At 41.3% G+C, this 17783-nt stretch overlaps 1 non-coding gene across 1 annotated transcript; it reads left to right on the top strand.

Moving 5' to 3' along the window:
• The first annotated feature begins 2777 nt into the window (after positions 1-2777).
• TRNAG-GCC (transfer RNA glycine (anticodon GCC)) lies at positions 2778-2848 on the top strand. The gene has a single exon. It is a non-coding gene; the product is annotated as a tRNA-Gly (tRNA).
• Positions 2849-17783: the final 14935 nt, after the last annotated feature.

Raw genomic sequence — 17783 nt, 5'->3', positions numbered from 1 at the left:
CCATTCTTAGGGCTTCAACTGCCATCCATTACTTCACAGTTGCTATTCAAAGTACTCATCATCAACAAGTGGACAATGGTTGAAATTTAGCATGTTTCAAAGAATACAAAATCTGTATCATGTAATAGATGTTACATGAACAAAAAAGCTTTCATGATATATTAGAGAAAAGAGTTAAAATTATTTAGATTTAAATAATTACTTCTTAGAGTCTTTAATGTACTAAAATGCATTTTAGAGAGTAAAGCACCTGTCAAACTATTTGGCAACAAGTTATCCAGTGTTCTTTGAAGTACACTTAGGAAACCACTGGTCTGTGAGTAATACTTTATTTCTTTCTGAAACTCTCTTTCCTTCCAATTCCCAGCTGCTAGACTTGATAATATGGACAGCAGAAGGGTGTGGGGAAAGGATACGGTACTCTGAATTCAGGAAGACCACAATTTAAATCCATTGTGAGACTTTCAGTCAAATTATTTTATCTTTTAAGACACTCATAAAACACACTCATAACTCAAGTATCTTTCTGCTCCCTTGCCAGTGTCCGAGGCTGGGCTAGGGAGAGGGAAATAATTCTAGGCCCCAATCTGAGGAGACAAAGCTGCCATGGGGACCTAGAACCCAGTCAGCTGCCAAAGGATAAGGCTGACCTGAAGGTCCTACTGCAGGGCCCTGGAACAGAAAATCCTAGAAGGGACAGGAATAGCAGCTACAAGGTCACAGTGTCCATGTGCTCAGCATTCCCCGTGGAAGAAAGCTGCCTCTGTACCAGGCCCAGATGGTCTATCCCTGACACTGGCCCAATTGTTTTCTAAAAAGGAAGTGCAGTTGCAGATCTGTTCCTTTTTGTCCCCCACCAAAGTGATCAAGTAGCATGGAATGAGGTGGGGGGGGCTGTTATTTGGAAGGAGAGGTCACTTAAATACATTTTCCAACAGGCATACATTTGCAACATTTTGAAAGGCTGTTAATGAAAATGATGTTAGGGAATATCTAGAGAATCTGCTAGTAAGTGAACTGTTCATTGGTTATCACTTGAAATTTTTCACACTGATTCCTTATAAAGAAAATTAGTGTATTGGTCATGTTGAACAAGACAATCCAAACTCATTTCATGTAGTCAGAATGCAATTACATTTTGTTTTCTATCATCCTTTTAAATTGATTCGTTGAGTGAAATTCTTCCCACATCTCTCAATGAAACTCAGGTAGTTTTCCTGATCACTCTTAAAGGCAGTAGAACACGGTTTCAATTCAGAAACAACACTATCCAACACATTATCAAATACTTTAAACTTCACTCCACCTCTAGAGCTTTCTAGTACATGCATCTATACCACACTAAAATCCATCTTCTGGTAGAGGTGCCAGTTGCAGGAATTCTGGACCTTTCCTACACCCTGGGTTACAAAGATTTAAAATGTAAACTTTTTACTAGCATTAGGGAGCCCCAGTTGGTATACCACAAGACTAAGTAACTTGAAGAAGAGCTCAAGTGGCAAAAGAAAGACAGAAGAGAAAGTCAACCAAGGAGGGAGGTTTGGGGCCTTCTTCTTTCATAGCTCTTTGTCTCCTCAAGGTGGGGCCAGGGGCCTTTGGGATGGTTAATTTCATGCATCAACTTGACTAGGTTATGGTGTCTAGTGGTTTAGTCAAGCAAGTATGAGCCTAACTGTTACCGTGAGGGTATTTTATAGATGAATTTCATCTATAGTCAGTTGATTGCATTTACAACCAAAGGAGATTTTCCTCAGCAATAAGGGTAGTCTACTCATCCAATCAGTTGATGGTCTTAAAAGACAAAACTGAGGATTTCAGAAGTCAGAAAGTAGAATTCTTGTCTCAACTTTAGCCATCCAGCTTCTCCTAGGGAATTTGACATAACTTTTGTTGGAGTTTTTAACTTGTGGCTTCTCCTGGGGAATTCAACTTTCCTTTCAAATGTGCAGTCTGTCCTATGGAATTTGGACTTGCCAATACCCACAGTCACATGAGCCAATTCCTATAATAAATCTCTAAATATTTACGTATATATTATATATCTTTATATACTACCTATGTACTACACAATGTGTCTATATCTTACTATCTATCTATTTTTCTTTCTTTCTATCTATTTATCCATCTTTCTATATCTCCTGTAGGTTCTGTTTCTCTGGAGAACCCTGACTAATAGAAGGGGAAGGTCTTGCTAGCACAAGCACTTAGCTAGTACAGGATACCCTGACTTCAAGCAATCTATGGGAAGGAGAACGGGGTTTTTAAATCTCAGCAACTCAAAGTAAGTGCAGTTTTCAGAGAGAGCAATGGGAGAAGTAAAAAGGAGAGGGTGTCACATAGTAGAGGCCAAATAAAATGTCTCTTATCCCCCAAGCCACCCTATAAGGCTCTCAGTGGTATGCTCAGTTGGCTGAGGCACAGCTCCAGAAATTTATTTTGGGAACTGCAGATCTGCAGAGATGTTGGAATTTTAAGTCTAAACAAAACTCTTGTGCAAGCAAGGGCTCAGGTGGGCTGTGAATGATATCTGGATTGGAGCTATTGAGGAGGATAGGCTGTGAAGAAACCATTGATCAAGGACCCTGGTAACCTTCTCTAGACTTAGAGTGAGAGGGTAGAGGTCACAACTCTTTAAAACCCCACAACCAGACCTGCTAACTGGATCCCTTTTTTATGAGGCAGGGAGTGGTAGATTAAATAATGCCCCCAAAAGATGCCCACATCCTAATCCTGGGAACCTATGCTACATTACACAATAAAAGAGATTTTTAGGAGGTGCAAGGGTAGTTCAGTGGTAGAATTCTTGCCTGCCATGCAGGAGACCTGGGTTCAATTCCCAGCCCATGCACTGTCCAAAAATGAGCAAGCAACCAAACAAACAAATAAAAATTCAACAAATGGTGTTGCAATAAGGGGATACTCGATGGAAAAACAATGAAATGTGAGCCCTGGCATACAGCATACAAAAAGTATAAAAAAGAGATTTGCAGATGTGATTATGCAAATGATTTTGGGATGGAGAAATTGTCCTAGATTATCCTGGAGGGACAGATGCAATCCAAGTGTCCTTACAAAAGGTAGGGAGAAGGGTTACAGTCAGAGGAGATGTATTTATGGAAGCAGAGGTTGGAGTTGCAATTGTTGATTTTGAAGGTGGAAGAAGGCCACTAGCCAAGGAATGTGGACAGACTCCAGAAGGTGGAAAAGGCAAGGAAATGGATGCTCCCCTAGAGCCTCCAGAAGAAATTCAACCTTGCCAACAACACATCAAGTTTAGCCCCATGAGATCCATTGCAGACGTTTGACCTTAAGAATGATAAGAGAATAAATTGGGGGGGTTTAAGCCACTAAATTTGTAAAGCTTTGTTATTGCAGCCATAGGATACTAATATATATATGGCAAGAGAATATTTAGATGGTTTTTCCAGGTTCCTAAAGCCCCAGTTAAAATAACCCTGATATCTCTTCATCCTCCCCTGTCTAATTATACCATGTTACTCCAGGAGATTCCATTTCTATAAACTGGGAGTCTCAGGGCTGTTCACACATAGACCTGGCTTACTTTCAGGGCCAAGGATGTCTCAGTGCTTGGCATCATGGGCTGACACCCCTCAGGGGTATATGTATTTTTTTTATATGAAGAAGTGTCCCCAGATGGAGAGAAAGCTACTGATTGAGGCCTTTCCTTCAAGAAATTATGGCATTAGTTGAAAGATTATGGGAATTCATAGCATAGTGTGGGAATAAATGGACAGTCTACATAATTTTTATATGAGGAGTATTAGAATGTGCTAAATGGTAGCTGAGTACTGCTGGAGGAAGAGATTGGCAATTGGAATTATGGAGGAGAAAAAATACACCCTAACCTAAAATAAATATTCAATTAATGAATAAATATTCATTATAGAACTATGTAAATATTATTTCTAGATGAAGCACACAGTATATTATGATTCACTTTCTTTCTTATACAACTTTTTGTTTTCTCTCAAGATAATAACTTCCTTGGTTTTGTTTGCTTTGTTTTCTAGGTAACCATCACTATTTAATTTTCAAACTCTGGGACTGAAGTATACTTCTCCTTTCACGATGTTCAAACACATGAGGTAATCTATAAGTTTTATATTTTTCTTGGCTATATCTCTGTTGAATCCCTCCATCCTCCTACTCCTCTCCACTGGTTTTATTTTAGTCTCCACTCTAGATAAAACACAATAGCTTTTGACCTAATAAGCCTTCACTTAGGACTACATTGGTTGAGAGATACTGTATTAGAGTTCTCTAGAGAAACAGAATCAACAGGAAACACTCGCAAATATAAAATTTATAAAAGTGTCTCACATAACCATGTAATACAGAGTCCAAAATATGCAATGAAGGCTGTGAAGCCAACAATTCTGATGGAGAGTCTGGATGAACTCCACAGGACAGCTTGCCAGCCAAAGCAGAAAGAGACTGTCTCTTCTGAATCCTCCTTAAAAGGCTTCCAGTGATTAGATTAAACATCACTCATTGCAGAAGACATGCCCCTTGGCTGATTACAAATGGAATCAGCTGTGGATGCAGCTGACAAGATCATGATTTAATTCTATAAAATGTCCTCATCGCAACAGACAGGCCAGCACTTGCGCAACTACATAAACAGATATCACCACTTGGTCAAGTTGACACATGAACCTGACCATGACAGTCCACCCCTTGTCAACTTGGCAGTTATACATATCACCTTAAACCATACCTAATTTCTAAATAAAAACAATAAAACACACATTTTTTCCTTTCACCCAACAATACTCAACTATCCTGCATATAACTGGAAACATATTAAATCTCTCCAGAATAGGGTGCAAGTCCTTGGGTAATATTCTTTCTTAAACTTGATATCTTACAATTTAAATAGTATAACATGAACAAAACAGCATTACAGTCCTTATTTCTGTAACTGATCATGTGTTCATAGTTCATATTTACCACTACTTTCTTCCACTACCCATCCCATGTTCCCTTTACCCTCAGCAAGCACTTCAGTTGGCCATGGTTCTTTGCCTGGTGGGGTGACCCAAACCTTCATTCCTGAAGTTTTAGAGCCATTGATAGTCCTGCCTGGATTGCGCTGTTGCAGTTTTCCACTGATTTTAATCACAGGGCATGGTAGTACTAAAAGATGCCCTAGGGGATCTCCTATATTCCAAGAAAACTCTACTTTACCTCCATTGTGTAGTTGCAGTCCTATTTCCCCCGAATAGTCAGGGTTAATCACCCCTGCCAATAATGTAATCCCCTTCTTGGCTTGTTGATCCAGGGACATGAGTAGCCCAAAGCAACTAGGTGGCAGTCTTAGATTCCAGTTCAATGGAATCATTGTTGTTTCTCCTGGTGGAAACACTCCCCCCTTTGGAACAAAAACCTGTAGACCAGCAGAGCTCAGATTTTCAGGGACAGAAAGCAAAAATTTTCCTAGTGGATCACTAGGGGTAATAGTGCGTGGCACCACTCCCATTTCCACCTCTTGATTCCTGGAACCATGGATACTGGCTATGGGAGAAACAGTACCACACAGCAGACACTGATTCGGAGCATATACAGCTTCCTGAAGGACATTACCCCAGCTCTTCCAGGTATTGTCACCTAGTTTGACCATAATTGAGTTTTCAAAAGGCCATTCCACTGTTCTATCAATCCAGCTGCTTCTGGATGATGGGGAACATGGTAAGACCAGAGAATTCCATCAGCATGTGGTCATTCCCACACTTCATTTGCTGTGAAGTGTGTTCCTTGATCAGAAGCAATGCTGTGTAGAATACCATGATGATGAAAATGGCATTCTGTAAGCCCACAGATGGTAGTTTTGGCAGAAGCATTGCATGCAGGGAAAGCAAACCCATATCTAGAGTATGTGTCTATTCCAGTTAGGACAAATTACTGCCCCTTCCATGAAGGGAGTGGTCCAATAATCAACCTACCACCATGTAGCTCGCTGGTTACCTCGGGGAATGGTGCCATTTCTGTTGCTGGCAGATTGGGCACTCAGCAGTGGCTGCAGCCAAGTCAGCCTTGGTGAGTGAAAGTCCATGTTACTGAGCCCATACATACATGTTGCTAAGCCCATACATAACTTCCATCCCTACCACCATGATCATTCTGTTCATGAGCCCATTGGGCAATGACAGGAGTTGCTGGGGAAAGAGGCTGACTGGTACCCACTGAACAGATCGTCTTATCCACTTGATTATTAAAACTTTCCTCTACTGAAGTCACCTTCTGGTGCGCATTCACATGGGACACAAATATATTCATGTTTTTAGCCCACTCAGAAAGGTCTATCCACATACTTTTCCCCAAGACCACTTTGTCACCAATTTTCCAATTATGGTCTTTCCAAGTCCCTGACCATCCAGCCAAACCATAAGCAACAGTCCATGAGTCAGTATACAAACGCACCTCTGGCCAGTTCTCCTTCCAATCAAAATGAACAACCAGGTGCACTGCTCGAAGTTCTGCCCACTGGGAGGATTTCCCTTCACCACTGTCCTTCAAGGACATCCCAGAAAGTAGTTGTAGTGCTGCAGCTGTTCACGTTCGGGTGGTATCTGCATATCGTGCTGAACCATCTGTAAACCAGGCCAGAGTTTTCTCTTCCTCAGTCAATTCACTGTAAGGAATTCCCCAAGAGGCCATAGCTCTGGTCTGGGAAAGAGAAGATATTGTGGCAGGAGCCGAGATCATGGGCATTTGGGCCACTTCCTCATGTAACTTACTTGTGCCTTTAGGACCTGCTCTGGCCCTATCTTGTATATGTCATTTCCATTTTACAATAGAGTGCTGCTGCACACACCTAACTTTATGGCTTGGTGGGTCTGACCACACTCAGCTCATGAGAGGCAACTCAGGTCTCATGGTAACTTGGTGGCCCATGGTTAAGCATTCAGTCTCTACTAAGGCCCAGTAGCAGGCCAAAAGCTGTTTCTCAAAAGGAGAGTAGTTATTTGCAGCAGATGGTAAGGCTTTGCTCCAAAGTCCCAAGGGTTTGCATTGTGATTCTCCTATAGGGGCCTGCCAAAGTCTCCAAACAGCATCTCTTTTTGCCATTGACACTTCCAGCACCATTGGATCTGCTAGATCATATGGCCCAAGTGGCAGAGCAGCTTGTACAGCAGCCTGGACCTGTCGCAGAGCCTCCTCTTGATCAGGTCCCCACTCAAAATTAGCAGCTTTTCTGGTCATTTAATAAATGGGCTGGAGTAGCACACCCAAATGAGAAATATGTTGTTACCAAAATCCACAAAGACAAACTGGGTGCTGTACCTCTTTTTTGTCATAGGAGGGACCGGATGCAGCAACTTATTCTTCACCTTAGAAGGGATATCTCAACATGCCCCACACCACTGCACACCTAGAAGTTTCACTGAGGTGGAAGTCCCCTGTATTTTTGTTGGATTTATCTCCCATCCTCTGACACACAAATGCCTTACTAGTAAGTCTAGAGTACTTGCTACTTCTTGCTCACTAGGTCCAATCAACATGATATCATCAATATAATGGACCAGTGTGATGTGTTGTGGGAGGGAGAAATGATCAAGTTTCCTGTGGACAGGATTATGACATAGGGCTGGGGAGTTGATATACCCCTCAGGTAGGACAGTGAAAGTATATTGTTGACCTTGCCAGCTGAAAGCAAACTGTTTCTGGTGGTCCTTACTAACAGCTATTGAGAAAAAAGCATTTGCCAGATCAATAGCTGCATATCAGGGTACCAGGGGATGTATTGATTTGCTCAAGCAATGATACCATATCTGGAACAGCAGCTGCAGTTGGAGTTACCACCTGGTTGAGCTTACAATAATCCACTATCATCCTCCAAGACTCATAGGTTTTCTGTACAGGCCAATATAGGAGAGTTGAATGGGAATGTGGTGGGAATCACCACCCTTGCATCCTTCAAGTCCTTAAGAGTAGCAGTAATCTCTGCAATCCCTCCAGGAATCTGATATTGCTTCTGATTTACTATTTTCCTAGGTAGAGGAAGTTATAGTGGCTTCCACTTGGCCTTTCCAACTATAATATCCCTCACTGCATGAGTTAGAGAGCCAATGTGGGGATTCTGCCAGTTGCTTAGTATGTCTATTCCAATTATGCATTCTGGAACTTGAGAAATCACTACAGAATGGGTCTGAGGGCCCACTGGACCCACTGTGAGACAGACCTGAGCTAAAACTCCATTGATCTCCTGGCCTTCAGAAGCCCCCACGCTGACTGGTAGACCAGAGTGACATTTTGGGTCCTCTGGAATTAATGTCACTTCTGAACCAGTGTCTAATAATCCCTTAAATATCTGATCATTTCCTTTTCCCCAATGCACAGTTACCTTGGTAAAAGGCCATCAGTCTCCTTGGGGAAGGCTTGGAGGAAGATTAACAGTATAAATCTGTGGCAGTGTGACAGGGCTCTCCCCCAAAGGGACCTGGCCTCCCCTTCATTTAAGGGGCTCTGGGTCTGTGGTTTTGTAATTCAGGTTAGACTTCTGTTCACTTGACCTAGAATTCTTTTGTTTATATAGCTCAAACTAGAATTTAGTAGACTGCCCATCTATTGTATTTCTAGGTACCCCATGACATACTAGCCAATGCCACAAACCTCTGCGAGTCATATAATTTTGACTCCTGCTTTGAGTTTGCTGTCTATTATAATAGCCATGTCTACCCTGTCTTTGGTGATTAAGTGCTGCCACCTGGCTTTTGCCAACTCAGGATCCAGCCATCCCCATTGTTTTTAAGGTTCCCAGCTCAGTGACAGCAGTTCCTACAGTAATATCTGACCTACAGAGAAGTGCAACCCTTCAGAGATGATGGTGCTTGTCTCACAAATTTATTTCTCACAGTTCTGGTAAAAGGTGCATCCTCCAGACATTCCTGGGGTATAAGAGCAGGTTTTGCAGGATAAATACATTCTAACATTCCATTCTCTCTAAGCCTCTGGATCCCCTCATGTACATTATACTAGGGCAGTTCTGGCATTTCAGTGTCGGTAATGTCAGCCACCTTTTTATCCATGTTTCAACCAACCATCCAAACAAACTGCTAATGCCTTTTCTATCCCCTCAAGCTATAATATTGAATGCAAAATCTCTGCTTAATGGACCCATATCAATAAATTCAGCCTGATCCAGCCTTATATTCCTCCAACCATTATCCCACACTCTTAAAATCCATTGCCACATATATTCCCCTGATTTCTGTCTATATAAATTGGAAAACTTACATGGTTGGAGTATAACGTACCTCCTCATGTGTGATATTTTTTACTTTACCTTTAGTGGCTTGTTGGAACTTTAGTCTAGTTATAGGTCTGGAAGAAATGAGGGATGTTGGGGGTTGGTCATGAAAAGAATTAGAAATATCTTCCAAGCCATTTGCTTCAGGGCATTCATTTGCAGTTTCATCTGGTAAAACAGGATTAATTACTCTAGGGCTAATCCCTTTGGGAGAAGTTGGGTGGCCAACTTCTCAAGACAGGCTGGAGGTGGGGCGGCTATGTCCTCAGGGCAGACTATTACAGGGTTATAGAGAAGACTCAGCATGAACTAGGGTTTCAACCTCAACCCCGATATCATTATCAATCCATATGTCACCATCTCATTTTTCAGGGTCCCAATTCTTTCCAATCAGTGCCCTCACTTTGACGGCAGACACCACGCAACATTGAGATTTCAGTTTACGTTGTAAAGTTGCTACTCTAACAATAAGATTCTGAGTCTCATTTTCAGAGCTCTCAAGTCTCTGGCTACAGTAAATAACATTTTCCTTCAGGATACTCATAGAAACTTCTACATCTGTCAGACGGTGCTTAAGCTTCTCGTTTGAAACCTTAAGCCCATCCCTTTTACTCATTAATGTATACAGTGTATCTAACAGCAACCAGCCAACATCTCTATACCTCTTATTTCCACAAAACTCCGTAAAGGTGTCAAAAACATTATCCCCCAGATCCTGACTTCATATAAGCGAAGCATTAGGAGAATTAAATGGTGATATTTTGACTATCTCTTTTGCCAACTCAGTTCATGGATTGGGAGTATCATTCTGATTATGGGAATCAGAGTCCTTAGTCCTTTGAGTCCGGTCAGAGTAGAAAACCATTCATAAAAACCCATTTTTAAGATTCTGTTTCTTAAGAACCACTCCTGGTACCAAGTTGTATTAGTTAGGGTTCTCTAGAGAAACAGAATCAACAGGAAACACTCACAAATATAAAATTTATAAAAGTGTCTCACATAACCACAGGAACACAGAGTCCAAAATCTGCAGGGCAGGCTATGAAGCCAAAGATTCCAATGGAGGGTCTGGACAAACTCCACAGGAGAGTCTCACCAGCTGAAGCAGGAAGAGAGCCTAGCTCTTCTGAATCCTCCTTAAAAGGCTTCCAGTGATTAGATTTGGCATCACTCATTGCAGAAGACACTCCCCTTGGCTGATTTAAATGGAATCAGCTGTGGATGCAGCCAACGTGATGATGATTTAATTCTATAAAATGTCCTCATAGCAACAGACAGGCCCGCACTTGCCCAACCATATAAACAGGTACCACCACTTGGCCAAGTTGACACATGAACATGACCATGACAGGTACCCAAAGGAAAACTGCCTTTGAGTATATGCCAATTTGGGGTTTTTTTCCTGAAGAGACTATATAGCTTCAATTTACACAGGAAATGTTTGTATTCACATTGTGCTTAGCTCCAACCTGGACTGATTCCCCAGCATTTTGAAACTGTTAGGGAATTAAGCAGAGCTGGCAAAACAAAGATCGCTGACTGGATCCCAAACTGAATGGAGAGAAGTGAGCCAGACCTGAGAATAAGAGGCTGTTATTGGTATCCTGAGAAGAGCTCTGGCCTCTACCATACAAGGGGGCTTGTGCCCATACCAGCCCCTGATCAATCACACCAAAGGGGGCAAGTATAGTGGGGTCTTTGGTCCAGGAAAAGGAGCCACAGAATCAGCAGTATCTCTCATCAGATAAAGAAATGAGGGTTATGGAGTAAAAGTGATGATCTGTGGAAAAATTATTTGTAAAGATTTTTTATCTAATTGTTTTGGAGCTCATTGGGGATGAAAACAATCTTAAATATAATAATGGTTTGATGACATCCATAGGGCCATTGTACATAAATATATAAACAATATGTCTGATATTAAAATTTTGAGGGTGGGGGATGATTCAGAAACATTTTTCTAAAAAGATTCTTTAAGGGGTAATCATAAAATGAAAGCTGAAAAATACAGTTCTAGAGATTACAAAAGTGAAAGTTGAGTTTTGGCTATTGGTTTTCTTTTTTATGTGCTTTTTAATATATGTTATTTTGGTAATTAAAACTTGAGTCAATAAACCAAAAAATGTTTATTTGGTAAAAAATTCATATTTTGACTAGTGCAGTTCCTAATATAACTTATATGGACAGCTTAATTGAACACCATAAGTTACATGGAACCCTGGGTAGGGCATGAGATTTTGTAAGTTTGTCCAGATGCCCCAATAAATCCCAGAGTGATTTGAACAGTGAGTAAAAAAGTATTTGCAAAGTCCCCTTGGGGGAACTTTGGGGGAGATCCCAAACAGAGTTGAGAGGTTATCCTGGAGGTTATTCTTACACATTAAATAGATATCACATTTTAGTTAAGGTGTAATGGAGAGGCTGGTGGAAATTGCCTGAAAATGTAGAGCTGTGTTCCAGTAGCCACGTTTCTTGATGAAGATTGTATAATGATATAGATTTCACAATGTGACTGTGTGATTGTGAAAACCTTGTGTTTGATGCTCCTTTTATCTACCTTTTTGACAGATGAGTTAAACATACAGATTAAAAATAAGTAATGGGGGAATAAATGTTAAAATAAACTTAGTAGATTGAAATGCCAGTGACCAATGAAAGGGCAGGGTATGAGTTATGGAATGTATGAATTATTTTCTGTTTTCTTTTTATTTCTTTTTCTGAATTGATAGAAATGTTCTAAGAAATGATCATGATGATGAATATACAACTATGTAATGATATTGTGAATTATTGATCATATATGTAGAATGGAATAATCATATGATAAGAATGTTTGTGTTTGTTATGTTTTAAAAATTTAAAAATTAACTTAAAAATCAATTAGAAAAAAATTTGAGTCAAGTGGGAAGATGGATTTTATGTTGTATTCATGATTTGAAATAAAATCTCTGCAAATCCTACATGGTACTGGGATTCTTTGATTATTGTGGTCCAGGAAGCTGAGGTAGGAACAAGAAACCCTGAAATTACCAATTAGTAATTGAACAGTTTATAAAGACCAGGGGTCAGGGAAGGGACCTTGGATATGTAATTCACCCAGTCAGAAGGTGAGGCATGGACTGTACTTGCTTCTAGCACTAATTTGCATCCCAGCAGATGCATGGAATAACATCCTACTGCTAATGAATGGAGTCCTTCAGTTATAAGTTGTGCCATGTGTGGACATAATCTAAGGAACCTAATAATCAACTATACAGCCCAAAATATTGTAGTAAAAATTGGCTAAGAATAATTATATATAATTGGCCATCAGAGAAAAATTTGAGAGCCATGGGGTAATATGTTGGATAGCTTAAGTCCATTAATTGTTAGAAGAAAGAAAGCAAATTGCTCAAACCACAGGGGTTGGCAAACTTTTTCTGCAAAAGGCCAGACTAAATATTTTAAACTTTGTGGGCCAGATGGTCTCTAACACAATGGCTTAACTCTGCTGTTTAGTATAAAAGGAGCCACAGACAATTCATGAGTGAATGTGCATAGCTGTGTTTCAATAAAACATTATTTATAAAAATATACTGGAATAGAAAAAAAAAACCAGGGAATTTTAAAGAGGAAAGTCATTGAAGCTGAGAGATGGCACATAGAAAACAGAGAGGAAGCCACTGAAGCCAGAAGCTGGAAGCAACAAAACCCATAAGAGAAGGAGAGACCAGCAGAGTTGAGGATCATCAGTAGCTAGCCTTCAGGGAAAAACGTATTATCTTGTTGATACCTTGATTTGGACATTTTCACAGCCTCAGAACTGTAAACTTGTAAGCTAATAAAATAAATCCCCATTGTCAAAAGCCAGTCCATTTATGGTGTATTGTATCTCATCAGTTTTAGTGAACTAAAATACCATCTTAAGAAAGTAGAGTCTACTGAGGGAAGGGGCTGAGAGTGATGGGCGCCAATCCCAGAGAGATCAGGACTGTGGCTTAGGGGAGAACCCACCCACTCAGACTCTGAGGCTGCCTCCGGTTTCCCTAGGCAACATTTCTGCTCCAGTCCCAAGGAGTGATGGGAGAAAATGGTTTGGACATTAAAGAAATTTCAGGCTCCAGGAGCAGATGGGGCAACATTTAGGGGTGGGTTGAAGGGGGTGGATTTGATGGATCATTTCAAAATCCTTGAAATTCACATGTCTACAGCACCTATCAATTGTGATGAGGATGATAATGATAATGACCGCAACAATCAATCAATTTTGTTTTCACTATGTGCCAGGCACCACGCCAGTGCTTATAGACAATACCCCTGAAATCTTCACCAAAAAATCCTATAGGCTAGGAAGATGTAGCCCAAGAAATGCTCAAAGCTGATTCTAAGCTGTCTTTGGAATAGGGCTTCCCTGTCCTCTCTATTTCCCATGTTGAGACAAAGCTGACCCTTTCTTAAAGCATCCTCATGGCTAAAGAAGAATGATCAGGCACTAAAGAGCTCTCTCTTAACCAAGAATGGGCTCGGAGGCAAGATGTCCAAATAGTTGATGCAAAAACTCTTTTGTCCACTGGAATTAGCAGGCAAGGGCCTCCCATGACATTTCTTCCTCCCTGAAGCAGGGGAACAGGAGTGGAGCAATCTGGTTCTGATCCAGCTCTGCACTGGCTGCTTGTGTGAATGTGGGCCAGTCTCTTTTCTCTGAGCTTAGGAACTAAAAATATCTATACTCAAGTATAGTACAATGGCCTTTATGGAGAGGGTAGTGTGTATAAATCCCTGCACTAAGCACCTGACATGCATTCCTTCATGGAACCCAACCATCCTATGCTGTCGGTATTGTTATCCCTACTTGCAGATGACAAAATTGAGGCTCAAAAAAGCCAAGGAACTTGCCCAAGGTTCTACAGTTGGCATGTGTTGCAGCCAAGATTCCAACCCTGAACAGGAAAAAGGGAAGTCCAGGAGTTCAGGTAACAGACATTAATGAACAGATTCTTCTGGGATCAGGCATTGGATATGAATCAGCTCCAACTGTTTTTAATTACTCTCCATGCAAAATTCAAATTCTAGGAAGAGTGTCAGATTGATTTGTCTCAAGTCCCAAGACTGTCCCTTGTCTAGGCAAACATGAGGCATTCTGGTGTATTAGGGAGTGAGGAGGAGTCTTTGCTCATTCATTTATTCTACCAGATTCAGTGAAGGACCTCTAGGTGCTGAGCCTGTGTTAAGTGCAGATTTTCAGCGAAGAAGGCAGACAGCATTTTTCTTCATAGAGCCAGCAGTTTAATCTGTGCCTTCTACCACCCTGACCAGGAATCTGGCTGTCTCTCAGCTGTACCCTGTTATGAAAGTCCATGAAGAGCCACCTCTTTCAATAAGCCTGCTCTGACTTCCCTAGCCAACAATGAATTCTTTAAAGATCAGCTGTGCTGATCTGGGTCCTCTGAGAAGTAAATGCCAAGATGGGATTAAACCTGCAAGGATTTTGTTAGGGGAAATGCCTATGTGAGATAGAAAGAAGAGGGAGCCACAAAAGTTGAGACAGCTGTCAGACCTTGAAGCAAGTCTGGCTCCAAGTGAAAAAAGTTGGGTGAAATCATCCTAGACTGGCAGTTTAAGGAAGGTTTGGCACAGCTACCAGGGACTCTTCAGTCAGAGGAGTCTACTGTCTCACAAGAAAGACTGTGCCCTGATAATCCTGCTGTGCTCAGTCACTGGCTGGCCATGACTGCAGAAAGTGTAGCTCTAGCAGTAATGAATTTCAGGACATGGCAGCTGGAGTCCAGAGTTAACTATGTTCCCTGTAGTTGGAGGTCTGCAAGGAGTATGCTCGTGGCCTTCCCACAGCATAGACTCCACAAATTATACCTCAATTGGATGCTTAAGCAAAGATTGTCTTTTATACTGGCAAAATTTTTTAGGTGTATCTTGACATTTCAACTGGTCTGTGAGCTTTCAAGGGGGCAAGCGTGGCATTCTTCATCCATCTATCAGTCTATTGATCCATCCATCCATCCATCCATCCATCATCCATCTATTTACCTATTCAACCATTCATGCATACATCTGTCTGTTGATCCATCCATCCATTCAAGTGTCTATTGAGTCACCCATCCATTCATCTGTCTACTGATCCATCCATTTATTTATTCTTTTAACAGAGTTTACTGAGTATCCACTGCTCTGAGCACTGAAGGTACAGGGGTGAACAAGATGACCCCAAGGAACTTACAACCTAGAGAGGAGAGAGGCATTAAAATAACTAACCACACAATAAACAAGGAGGTGAAAGTCAAGTAAGTTTCCATCTCCCCTTCATGCTCCTTCTGCTTCTCCCACACCAGCAGGGGGTTTCTCTGAAAGGGTGGAGGGTCTCCAGGGGACATCTCCTGTGCCTGGGATATGTGTCAGCTCAGAGTTGGGGAGAACACTCAGTCCTGCTGCCCCCATCAGAGCCCAGCAATGACATAGCCCCTGGGTTCTCCCGGGGAGCCACTTCAGCCACTTTCCTGGAACCCTGAGGGAACAAAAATGAAAACACCGAAGACAGTGTTTCTTCAAAAGAGAAACACTTCCTGGTTTCCTCCAGGGTAAAACGTCAGTCTGTGGGCACTTCCCCAAGCTCTTTCTCCCCCTAGGGGCTCATCAGCATGTTCTAGGAGATGCTAACAATCAAGTCTCTTCTCTAGAACATCTTTCAAGAGTAGCCTCCTCCTGAAGCAAAACTGACTGTGAGCAAGTGATTTCCCTGTATGGAAATGAGGTAAGGAAAAATATATAAATAGATTGTTGTATTAGAATTTTGGGACAATATGTTCAAGTGTCTTTTTATTTGTATAAAATGGATTGCTTAATTTATGGTCCTTTTGTGGTAAAATATTAATATTAACATACTGAGAAATAGAACTTGGGAATGATTTATAACTGTGATTAATAAGTGTGTTTTTAATTTTTTGTGTTGGATTGTAAAATGCTATTTACATTTGATATTGTGCTATTGAAGCCACTACTATCAAAAATTTTGAACATATTTATTACAACAAATGATGATTGACTTAAGTTTTAAATTTCAGTAAATGGCCAAAACTTTGCTATTTCCCTATAGGTGGGATGTGTAGTTTATGATTCTTGTTATTGTTGACACAAATTATAAACTTGCTTTTCTATAAATTTATCTTCAGTATTGTGTTAGTTAGATTCAGTTGTCAACTTGGCCAGGTGAGCATACCTAGTCTTGTTGCTGCAGACACAAGCCAACAGTACGTGAACCTCATCTGTTGTCAATTACATCTGCAGTCGGTTAGGAGGCGTGTCTGCTGCAATGAGTGATGTTTGACTTAATTGGCTGGTGCTTAAATGAGAGATTGCAACATAGCAGTGCTAAGCAGCTTGGCATTCCTCATCTCAGCACTTGCAGCTCAGCCCAGGCCTTTGGAGAAGTCACCCCGGGGAAAGTTGTTGGAACCCAGGGGCCTGGAGAGATGACCAGCAGAGACCATCTTGTGCCTTCCACGTAAGAAAAGAGCCTCAGTGGAAAGTTAGCTGCCTTTCCTCTGAAGAACCAACAAAATAAATCCCCTTTTATTAAAAGCCAATCCGTCTCTGGTGTGTTGCATTCCGGCAGCTAGCAAACTAGAACAAGTATGTTTTGAGAAACTGTGGCACTGCTGGTTGGTGTCTTATAGTACTGGGGGTTTTCTTTTGTGTTTCTCTGATTCTGTTCCCTTTTGCAATTTGTAGGCATATCCCAGTATCTCTCCTTGTAGAGGCCTTCACCTCTTTATATCTAATTTTATGCTTCACTTAGTGATTTTTTTCCTGCTAGTCTGTATCTCTTCATAGAAAAGTCTATGTATGTTTAATTCTCCAGTTTGTTGCAGTACCATAGGCCTTGGTTTTCTGATCAAGGGGCTCAAGGGCACACTATTTGAATTTAAATGTTTCTTTAGTTAGGCCCTCATTTCAAAAACTTCCCCCCTCCCTCCCTCCCTTCCTTCCTTTCTTCTTTCTTCCTTCCTTCCTCCTTCCCTCCCTCCTTCTCTCCTTCCTTCTTTTCTTCCTTGTTTTCTAACTTGGTTTCTGTTAGGTCGGGGGAATGGGGAAGGGCAATGCAGCTGGAGCTGCAGAGGCTGTGTCACCCCTCCCAACCTGACTTCTGGAACTAATGAACTGCCCCTTCTGGATGTCACCTGACCTCCATCCTTAAAAGCTGCCTGCGCTGAAGCCCACGTGCGCACTCACCTCCCTCCATCTTGGGTTTGGTGAATTCTGCCCAGGAGTGCAGAAATAACACCCCCCCCCACTTTAAATTTCCTGGTGTACCTTTCTTCTTTCTCACCCTTTCACTTCTTAAACCTTTCAGTTTCCAATAAACCCAATGTAAATAATGGATTTGAAATGGAAGGAATTAAGGTTCTGACGCTGGGATGCTGGAATTTCACAGCCTTGAGCAAGTCACTTTCTTAGCCTCTGTCTGCTCTTGTATCAAATAGAAATGGTGATCATATCTACCTTGTAGAATGTTGTTAAA

The sequence above is a fragment of the Tamandua tetradactyla genome, chromosome 2, assembly GCF_023851605.1.
Source record: "Tamandua tetradactyla isolate mTamTet1 chromosome 2, mTamTet1.pri, whole genome shotgun sequence".
NCBI classification, from domain to species: Eukaryota; Metazoa; Chordata; class Mammalia; order Pilosa; family Myrmecophagidae; genus Tamandua; species Tamandua tetradactyla.
The sequence above is the reverse complement of the archived record's forward strand: the minus strand, read 5'-3'. Positions and strand labels throughout refer to the sequence as shown.